This window comes from Rhinolophus sinicus, linkage group LG04 (genome assembly GCF_036562045.2).
Source record: "Rhinolophus sinicus isolate RSC01 linkage group LG04, ASM3656204v1, whole genome shotgun sequence".
Classification (NCBI taxonomy): domain Eukaryota; kingdom Metazoa; phylum Chordata; class Mammalia; order Chiroptera; family Rhinolophidae; genus Rhinolophus; species Rhinolophus sinicus.
The window spans coordinates 3,431,016-3,440,087 of NC_133754.1; positions in this window are offsets into that span (position 1 = coordinate 3,431,016).

The window sequence follows — 9,072 nt, forward strand, 5'->3', positions numbered from 1 at the left end:
ACTGTTTTGGAAAAGGTCTGAGGAGACTAACAGCAAAGGAAGAGAGTTTGTATTAGAAAATTTGGGGATTAAAGGCAAGAGTCGACAGGCTTGCACTCAGCAGGATATGTAGGGAGGAGGTAAAACAGAAAATAAAGCCCACTGGGCTCCCGGATAGATTGGATGTGGTGGTGAGAGAAAAAGCAATCCAGGATGACCCCAAAGTCTTCCTCTTTCATATCCAGAAAGACTGAGTTACCAGTTTATTAATGAGAATTGATGACAGGGTAAGTTGGGGTGGGGGTAAGAGGTAATTCTGAACATGTCAAGTTTGAGATTTTTACCTGACTTCCGAGGGGAGATACCACTTATACAAATCTCAACTACGGGGGAACAATTATGGCTGAAGTTTTAAAAACAAGGTGGTGGGAGAAATCGTCCAGAGGATATTCCAAGCCCTGTAAGAGGGAGACCTGGGCAGTGAAGAGAGAGAAGAGGACCTGCCAGGGACCGTGCCCTGGAAAGCCTCATCACTCAGAGTCTCACTGCCCAATACCCTACCCACCACACATGTGCCTCATTAAATTTAAGTCGACTAAAATTAGATAAAATTAAAAATTCAATTCCTCAGCCATATTGGCCACATGTCAATGACTCACTAGTCATTGTGAGGCAACACAGGGGCAACACAGACCATCGGCATGTTCTTCGATGTAAAAATTTATTTTGGACAGTGTAACTTTGGAATATAAAAAGATAAAGAGAAACAGCCAGAGAGACCAAGGAAGATGGTCAGTCCAGAAAAGAAGGATTAAGTCACAGACAGTGTGAGTGTCTCAGAAGGTAAGTGAAGAAATTGTTTTAAGAAAAGGAGAAATGAGTCAGAAGATACTATTTGGTCAATTAATATGGGGGCTAACATTTGACTCTTGGGTTTAGTCACGTGGAAATGACGTTAGGGTGGCCAGATACTAGTTTGTTGTAATGGATCTGGTGTGTGCTCAGAGAAGATCCTGTAAAGCCAATGCATTATGTTAGCACCCCTTATATACTAAAAGTATCAAGATTTAAATGATAATGTCTATGGTTCTCTTGACAATCTTTGCAAGATCTATTTAACAAGAGGAAAAGGGTGAGATGCTCATTTAGGTTCAAGAGAGACTAGGAGGAGAGGAATTAGAACCAGAAAGAACTCATCAATTTTCAAGCAGTTTTGCTACAAGGGCAACAGAGAAATGGTGCAGTAGCTAGCGAAAGATGTGTTGTCTGGACAGAAACTATTGTTTCATTTTGTTTTTGCTTCTGTTTTTAAGATGGCAGAAGTAAGATGGATAGATAAAGGTGTATCGAGGAAATAGTGATCTACAAACACCGAGAATGAAAGTTTCAAGGAAATGGACCCCAAGTTCATAGTTAAGAGCTGACTGTGGTTGATGGTCATGGTTTAGGGTCACTCTAATGAGCGTGGTGGAAAATCGCTCCCAACCCTGTGTAGGTGCCTGTGGGGGACGCAGATATTTGCAGGAAACCAAGGTGGCAGTTGAAGCACCATCAGGAAAAGGGAACCAGGAAAAGGGCAAGACAGTGATCCCAATGGGAGACTGTGAGAAATTGGTAGGATTAATAGATTACAGGGGCAGAAGATAATGAAAAATTCTTGGAGTCAAACAAACGAAACCGCAAATGTAGTGTTGCTCAGTCTACATTTTAAAGGAAATGATGTTTACTCTTATGGAAGGCCTGTTATGACCACAGGAACGAAGAGCTATAGAAGCATGGAGAACACAACCACTGGCAGAAAGGCCAGGTTTTCATAGAGCTCTTTTATGGATATTAAAATTGTAAAAGACTCTTCTAGGGTTACTAACGGCCAAATACGAACCGGAATTGAAAACGGCCCAGAATGAAGGGAAATGGTTGTTCAAGGCTTGAATAACATAAATATAAAATAGTATAAAACAACGAGGGATAAATATCAAAACACTATTGAGGAAGCCCCCCCCCCCCCGCCCCCATGCCGTTATCACTGGCTTTCTCCTAAGGTCAGCAAACCCACCACAGTTAAACTCGTCGATGGCTGTTGTAACTCAGGTTCTCTACCAAAACTGAGACAAACAGGTATTAACTGCTGGATCTGTGTTTTGCAGCTACAATCCTAGGGCATTGTTCATGGGGGAAAGAAATGAAAAAGGCAGTTAGGGTGCAATTTGAGGTGCACTGTTACCTGCTGCCACAGCTCCAGTGATCCACACAAAGACAGTTTATCACGCAGCTGGTGTTTTCTGCCTGGTCCCCTGAGAACTCCGGATAAACTGTATGGAGGAGGTTTTCCTGGGGCAGTCATGGGAGGGGTGAGAAATCATCGTACTTTTGTGGGCATCAGCTCCAGGAAAATCATCATGATCTCACGGTGAAGATCAAAGAAATACACCCTCCCGGCTCTGTCAGGGTGAGTAACCCTAACGGAAATCACCCAGAGCCTTCTTCATAAACAATGTCTGCTCAGCAGGTGACATGATTTTATGAGAGCTGAGAAAAGGGTGTTGCTCCCAATTTACCTCTCAAGATTTCCTATATAATCAAAGGTATTAAAAATGGAAAGCTATGCCACCGAAGAAATCCTTGTAAAGATCACAACCCCAAGACACAGGCCTCCTACAAGACATGACTGTAGTCATAGGATGATGAAATGCCTCCCCTGCCCTACACCATGCCACCATAATAACAGTGGATTGCAGCTAAGAGAAAACCTACAGAACACAAACTCTATCTGAGGAGGCGTGCTTAGGAAATCCAACAGTGAGCACAAAGACAAGAACAGCTGGATTCGAAGTTTCCAGCTTCTACATCACTGGCAAAACATTAAAGGCGAACCAACCCCCAGCCAGATAAACATACAACTCCACATAGCAGGCCATAGACCTCAGTTGCTGCCATGCAGGGGCTCGGCTCCCGCTCCCCACACAAGAACGCAGGATAGGGTGAGGACAAAAAGGAACACCCACGGAGCCGTAGATAAGGGAGTCATACCACTATAGTCTCACTGGAGGCTGGGTTGGAGACACAGGAAACAGGAGCCACATGATCCACAACCTGCCATGTGCTTCTCTGCCAGCCAGCCAACCAACCAACCAACCAACCAACCCACTAGCATAGCCACGGCAGTTATATCAGTGGCTAACAGCTAACCAGTAACAGCTGATGGCCAACTAGTCACAGCTGACGGCCATCTACTACCCAAGGCAGCACCTTTCCATGTGAGGCCGAGAGCCTGGAAACTGCTCTCTGGGGCTCTGTCCCTACAGTTGCTGTTACTCCATGCATCATGTCCAGCTGTCAATCAGACATATTAAGTGACTCAAGAGACAAGGGAAGCATCAGAAGAAATTAAAATATGGGAGAGATGTGGAATGTAGTGATGGGAATTTACAATAACTCTGATTAATATGCTGAGGATGCTAATGGGGAAAGTATAATCACAAACAAGAACATACAATATTATAAGAGATGTAAGAAGAGAGATGGAAACTGTAAAAAGAATACAAAGTAAATGCTAGAAATCAAAAATAATGTAACAGAAATGAAGAATGTCTTTAATGGACTCATAAGTAGACTAGACATGGCTGAGGTAAGAATCAGTGAACTTGAATATATATCAATGGAAACTCCCCATACTCAAATGCAAGAGAAAAAAAAAAATCTCAAAAGGAAAGCCCAAGAAAATTAAAACAATTTCAAAAGGTATAGCATAACATATAATTAATTGGAATAGTAGAAGAAGAAAGACAGAATAGAGGAATATTTGAAGCAATAATGGTCAAGAACTTCCCTAAATAACACCAAACAGCAGACACATGAAGCCCAGAGACTAGCAAGCAGGAAAATAACCAAAAAAAAAAAAAAAAGCATATCATATTAAAAAAACACACACAACTAACACAACCTTAAAACCAGACAAAAATAGAAACAATTAGTCCCTAGAAGGAGAAGGATGAGAAGTCCAGAGTTCACTGTACCGCAGACGTGCTCTGTACTTCTAATGGATATCATGCAAAAAGAAGAGAGTGGCGTAAACTATTTAAAATGTCAAAGGTAAAAATAAAAATAAAAATACACCAATCCAGAATTCTATATTCAGTGAAATTATTCTTCAAAAAACAAACAAACAAAAATACAGACTTTCTCACTTCAACCAAAACTGAAGGAATTCATAATTGTGATCTGCCCTGTAAAATGTTAAAAGAAATTCACAGGGAGATGAAAAATCATGTAGGTGAGAGATTCAAATCTACGTGAACAATGGAAGTATATTAGAGAAACAATCAATAAAGGTAAAATGTAACCTTTTATTTTCCTTATTCTTAATTGTTCTAAAAGACAACTGTTTGAAAATAATAATAGTAAAAAGATATTGGAGAATTATAGTATGTAGATAAATGAAATGAATGAAACAATGCCAAAAGAGACCAGAGAGTGGGGTTAGCAATGTTGTAAGACACCTGCCCTGTACATGAAGCAGTATAGACTTATTTGGAGGTGGACTTAGATTAATCACAAAGGTATATTGAAGAAGCAATAGAATGATTTTAAAAAGAATTATAACTGAGAAGAGATCAAATTGAATCATATAAAATGTTCATTTAAATTCAGAGAAGGCAGACAATTAAGGAAAAAAATGGAACAAATTAAAAATGCAATGAATAGAACAGAAAACAGTTGCAAACATGATAGGTATTAATACAAACATACAAATAATCACTGTAAATTTGAATAGTCTAAGTACAGCAATGAAACAAACAGAGATTTGTGAAAGTGGAATATAAAAAAAATAGACACAAATAAATATCTACAAGAAACCCATTATAAATATAAATACTCAATAGATGAATAGTAAAAGACAGGTCAATAGTAAAAAGATATATCATGCTAATATTAACCTGAAGTGACATGGAGTACTTACATTAATATCACAAAAAGTAGACATTTGGAATAAAGAAGAGCATTATATATTACAGAGAAGATCAATTAGCCAAGAATATGTGGCAATCCAAAACATATATACACCCAACAACAGAGTGTCTAAGAGGTGAGGCAAAACCTTATAGAACTGAAAGGAGAAATAGAAGCTACCATAGTAGGAGGCTTGAATAGCCTTCTTTAAGAATTGATAGAAAAGCAGGCAAAAAAAAAAAAAAAATCAATAAGAATATAGATGATCTGAAGAGCTATATCGTTCCACCTGATATAAACGACATTCACAGAACACTTTATCCAACAACAGAATACCCGTTTCTTAGGATCACATAGAACATTCATTAAGACAGACACAATTGAAGGCTATAAAACACAACTTAACAAATTTAAAAGAGTAGAAATCATACAAAATATGTTCTCATACCACAGTGGGATTAATATAGAAAATAGTAGCATAAAGAGACCAGGAAAATTTAGAAATATGTGGATATTAAGCAATACAATTCTAAATAATACGTGGCTCAGAGAAGTCCCAAGAACAATTAAAATATGTTGTAATAGATAAAAATGAAAATACAGTTTATCAAAAAATGTAGGGTGCTTTAAAAGCAAAGTGTAGAAGAAAATTTATAGCACTACTGTATATGTTAAAAAAAGAAAAAATCTAATATCAATAATGTAAGCATCCTTTTCTGAAAATAAGAGAAATAAGAGTGATTTATGCTTAAATAAAAGAGAAGAAAAATAATAAAAATTAAAGAAGAAACAAATAAATTAAAAACAGAAAAACAATAGAAAATATCAACATCAATAACGTTTTTCATTGCAAACATCAGTAAAATTAATAAACCTCTAAACACACTAACCAAGAAACAGAGAACATGGAAAATATCACAAATAAAAGATGATCTTTCTACTGATCCCATGTACATAGAAAAATAATTTTTAAAATATTATGAACAAAGTCATACTCATACATTTTATTGTTTAGATTAAATGGACCAGTCTTTGAAAGGCACAACTACCATAAACCATACAAGAAGAAAGGAATAATCTTAATATTTATACCTATTAAAGATATCAACAAAGAAAGCATGAGGCCAAGAGAGTTTCATTGGTGAATTCTACCATATATTTAAGAAAGAAAGAAAGAATACCAAATTCTCCACAATATTTTCCAGAAATTAGAAACACATTCTAACTTTGAGATCCAATTTGTACTATTATCAAACCCACTTTCTGAGACAGGAAAAGTATATGACTATATCTCTCACGAACACAGATGCAAAATACTCAACCAAATATTAGCAAATAAAATAAAACGATGTATAAAAACAATTATCCACCATGACAAGGTATCCAATGCTGACTCATCCATCAAAAATTAGTCAACGTTATACCACATGAACAGGCTACAGAAGAAAATTTATATGGTTGTATCTACCAATTTGGGAAAAGCATTTCACAAAATTCCGCAGTCATTTATAATAAAAAAATCTCCCAGTAAATTAGGAATACAGAGGGACTTCTCCAACTTTCAGAACATTCATCATATACCTACAGCTAACATCAAAACTAATAGTGAGAAACTGAACACTTTAGCATTATCTGAAACATGACAAGTATGTCCACTCTCACCGCCCCAATTCAACATCTACTGGAAGTCCTACCTAGCACAATAGAAAATAAAAGGAAATAAAGTCATACAGATTGGAAATGAAGAAATAAAAATCTTTTCTTGTTCTTGTTGTTTTGCAGATGACATGACTGTCCACACTGAAAATCCCAAATGGTTGATGAAATAATTCCTGGAACTAATATGAAACAATAGCAATGTCACAAGATATACAAAGTTAATCTGCAAAAGTCAATTGCTTTTCCACAGAGCAGCAATGAACTACTGGAATTTGAAATTTAACAAAAATTACTATTGACAATCACAAACACACAAAAAAGAAATATTTAGGTATAAATATAACAAAATACATACAAGAGCTATCTTTGGAAAACTACAAATCTCTCATGAAAGAAATCAAAGAAACTCTAAATAGAGATTCCATGTGCACATTTTTAAAAAGTCAATTTTATTGTCACTTATACTCAATTTCATCTACAGATTCAATCCAATCCCACTCAATATCCCAACAGACTATTCTGTTGGGATCTGTAGATATTGGCAAACTTATTCTAAAGTTTATATGGAAAGTTCAAAGCACTAGAATAGCCAAAATATTGCTACAGCACAACAGCTGGAAGATCCATACTACCTAAATTCAAGGCTTATCATAAAAGTACATTACTCAAGACAGCATTGTCCTGGTGAAAGAAACAGAAGCAACAATACCACACTAGTGATGAGGACACTGAGTGCTCAGGTTTTGGTTTCAAATGCCATTGTCCCATAAAGGGAATTAGCATTCTTGGCAGAAATGGCTAATTTGAGTGCTTGGGACAGGGCATACACAACATGAGCCTGGAGCCTCTCGTGCAGAAAGTGCTAAAAAAAAAAAAAAAAAGTCTCAGTTGTTGGAAGAATGTCAAAGGCACACAGGAGCCAACAGAAAGAGTTCCTAATGGCCAAAAATGGAATGATTGGAGCAAGAAAATTAATTAACTATAAAGCAAATTAAATAATGTAGTATCTGACTATACCTCAAATTATAAAATAAATAACCAAGACTCCACACCAATATAAATAAATGATAATAAAAATAAATAGATAAATAAATGCATAAATAAATAGGAGAGAATAGATGAGTCTCTTATGCAGAATACCAAATTATGTAAAATATATATTATGCCCTCCAGGAGGTAGGGCATATCACCCCAGTCCTTAAACATAGATTGCACAGATTGACTCCTCTCCAAAGTAAACAAAATGGGAAGTGGAAAAAAGAATAACTATGCAGTGCAGAAACATGACAACCATGACCTCAGCCAGGTGATGAAGGCCAAGGTCAACAACGAGAAGTCACCGTGACAGTAGGCACTCTTGATGAGATGTGACGAATATGGTACTTCACCTATTGCGGTCTTCCCCCTGAGGACCTATCACCCCTGTCTAATCATGAGAAAAATACCAGACAGATCCAAATGAGGGACATGCTGTAAAATACTCATCAATCTGCCTCACAATGTTTAAAGTTGCCCAAAACAAGGAAAGTCTGAGACACTGTCCGAGACAATACCCCAAGGAGACATGTGGACTAAGTGCAATGTGGTCTCCTGGCTGAGATCCTGGAACAGAAATAGTTAAGACGGAGAAATCAGAGTGAAGTGTGGGCTTTTGCTAATAACAATGCATCAAGATTCGATCATTAATTACAAAACAATGTACCACACTAATAGAAGACGCTCATAATGGGAAAATCTGAGCATGCGGCATATTGGATCTCTATGCCTTATCCGCTCGTATTTCTGTAAATACAGAAGTATTCTAAAACAATTTGAAACCAATGAGTGACTTCAGTCTGTTTATTCTCTTCACTCAGCTTTACAGTCAGGTAACCTCATATTGCTTTAGACATCAGGAAGCTGAGGGAGTAACAGAAAAAGCTCTACATTCAGTAATTTAAACTCCACCCTGTCACTGTTCACTGTGTCATTACATGTGACCACAGCACTGTCTCTTCTTGGACCATGTGGAAGTGAAGTGATGAAGTGTTCGGATTCTGTCCGGCTTCCCTTCTGTCTCTGGCACATATAGCTTCTTTCTCTAAAATTACTAGAAGAATATCATTTTCATTTGGAAAACCAGTAGATATTGAGCAACTGAATGTCGAACGTCTTTCATTTTTCATAAAGCCTGATGAATCAACATTATTGCGGTAGTAATAAAGCACTGTTTATACAGTTGATTCAAGATGAACAAAATGGTGGGGAGGGGTTATTTTTTACATCATAGGGGCACGGACTATTGGGATGGAAACGAGGTATTTTATAGATGAGCCAAGTGAGTTCTAGAGAGAAGACTGTGAGTTTCTTTAGTTAGTGGTAGAGATATTTAGGGATCCAATGCTTTCTCCATATTTAAATTGAAAGTTAGGCATGCAGTTTTTCTTTAAAAGATATTTCATCATATGCCTACTAAACTCTTTCCCTTAAAATAGCAACAGAGAG